This window comes from Belonocnema kinseyi, chromosome 2, assembly GCF_010883055.1.
Source record: "Belonocnema kinseyi isolate 2016_QV_RU_SX_M_011 chromosome 2, B_treatae_v1, whole genome shotgun sequence".
NCBI lineage: Eukaryota > Metazoa > Arthropoda > Insecta > Hymenoptera > Cynipidae > Belonocnema > Belonocnema kinseyi.
The window spans coordinates 14,588,281-14,590,504 of record NC_046658.1 but is presented as its reverse complement, the minus strand read 5'-3'; positions in this window follow the sequence as shown (position 1 = coordinate 14,590,504).

The following is a 2,224-nucleotide window of genomic DNA, read 5'->3' as shown; positions in this document are numbered from 1 at the left end:
GTTGACTCAGGAGTGTAGTAGTCGATCCAGGTTTCATCCATGGTTATGAATCGGCGCAAAAACTCGGTCGGCTTACGCGAAAATAATGCCAAATTCTGCTGGAAAGTTGCCCACACGTTCCAATGATATGCCTACAGCATTAGCTACCTCTCTCAATTTCATTTTGGGATCATTCAACATCATATCATGGATTTTTTCGACATTTTCTGGTGTAGTGATCTCTTTTGGGCGCCCAGATCGTTCAGCATCAACTGTGCCCCTACGGCAACAACGAAACTCGGTAAACCACTTATGAATCGTTCCAGTCGACGGTGCAGAGTCCGGGTAATACTTATCCAGATTGGCCTTGGTCTCGGATATAGTTTTCTTGCGAAGATAGTAGTGTTTGATCAAAACTCGAAACTCAGATTTTTCCATATTAAAAAAAACTCGGAAGTTAGTCGCTTCTCAGTGCTGTAACTTGTAAATGCATGAACATAAATGGCTGAAGTTTTGACAGGCGTCATTTGAAGGATCAAGCTCGACGAAAATGGTTCACATTAGTGAATACTAATGCCATCTCTTAGAATTTTGAGGCATTTATCAGACTGCCTAGTAATTTCAGAAAATGTGGTCACATAAATTAGTCTTAACAGAATCTAAAAATTATGAAAATGAGATAAGTTAGAACGAGCTGAAGTGAACAAAACTGTTAACTTTTTGTTTTCGAAAAATGTACACTTTTCTAATTATTAAAAAAACTGAAGAACCAACAAATTCTTAGAGAAGAAAGAAAAAAGATGCACCTGGAAATTGTGTGCAATTATCAGTCCTTAAAATTAAAATTCGAATATTTTTTTGGATTTACTTTCAGCACATTTCTTCTCAAGCGAAATCCCCGCTTTTAATCGCAAGAGGTTCAACTATTTCCAATCAAAATAAGCAATGAAATAATTTTTGAAAAATTCTAAAAAACATACATCCTTGTATGCTTGAAGATACAATTTTTTTACTAGAAATAAGTTGTATTGCAATGAAAAAAAGTTTATTTTAAAGTATATATAAAATTTGTCAAATTGTTTCTGAACATTTGTCAACATTAAAAATAGTAGTATTTAAATACTTTTTACATTCAAGAATTGCATATTAAATTTTTATAAGATATAATGTGTGCGTGTAAAATAAATAAATAATAAGAAAAGTCTGTAAACGAAGGACGTTCATATTTTTTTTCTTGCGAAAAAGAAATTCCTCCATATACTTAAGTGTGAGTAGTAAGGGAATTGACCTCAATTAAACATCCATAATTAATAAAAAAATTTCATTTCTCCATTTGAGTACAAAAGACTTATCTTTTTGATAAAAAAGTTGCATAAATTTTCGTTTGAAGGTGGTGGGGAAAGGATTTTATTAAAAAATGTGTGGGATTTTCTAACATACAACTGCATGAATTTCTGACCTTTCTTATTTTTATTTTTTAAGTGTATTTTTAGTCTGCCTTATCTTTAGGGCAAAATTATATACTGAAAAATGATAAGAGAAATATCTATTTCTTCTGCTGGTCAATAAGGTTAGGGCCAAATATGTACAACCGTTTGTTAACATTTTTACAAGTTTTTTGCATAATTTCAAAGGCCATTCATCATAGCATTTTACTAACTAATAGAGATATTTTTATAATTTTATTTCTGAAATCTATTACGGCATTAACCTTCATATCTCTCCTCTAATGCTCCTAGGGAAATCGAGTCAATTGTCGAGAATGGGAAGTGCCGCATATACTGGAACTTTACATTCTCGACAATTCTTTCTGTTGCTCATTCGAGGCCTGACATGGTTCTTGTTGACTTCGAGAAGCGTACCGTGTTCGTTATCGAATTTTTGGCACCAGGTGACAAAAACATCATAACCTTACAAGGGAGTTGCAACGATTGTACCCGGAATATTCTGTTAAACTAATCGTCCTTATCATCGGTGCTCTTGGAGGTGCCAAGCTTTCACTTGCTGATGGACTAAAAAGCATCCCTGCGTGTCAACAATATGCTAAAACACTTGCGGGAAAATGCAGAAGGCGGTAATCCTTGGGTCGCTCCGTGTTCTTAGGGTGCACGAGGCTTTTGCTGGATCGTCGTATTTATTCCTTTACAGACTGTAAGCACTTATCTCACGGCTGTGAGACGTGGTTGCGGCTGAAATTTTACCGGGATTTCGCTGGGAGCGGGTGCAATTTTCCAAATTAGCACCC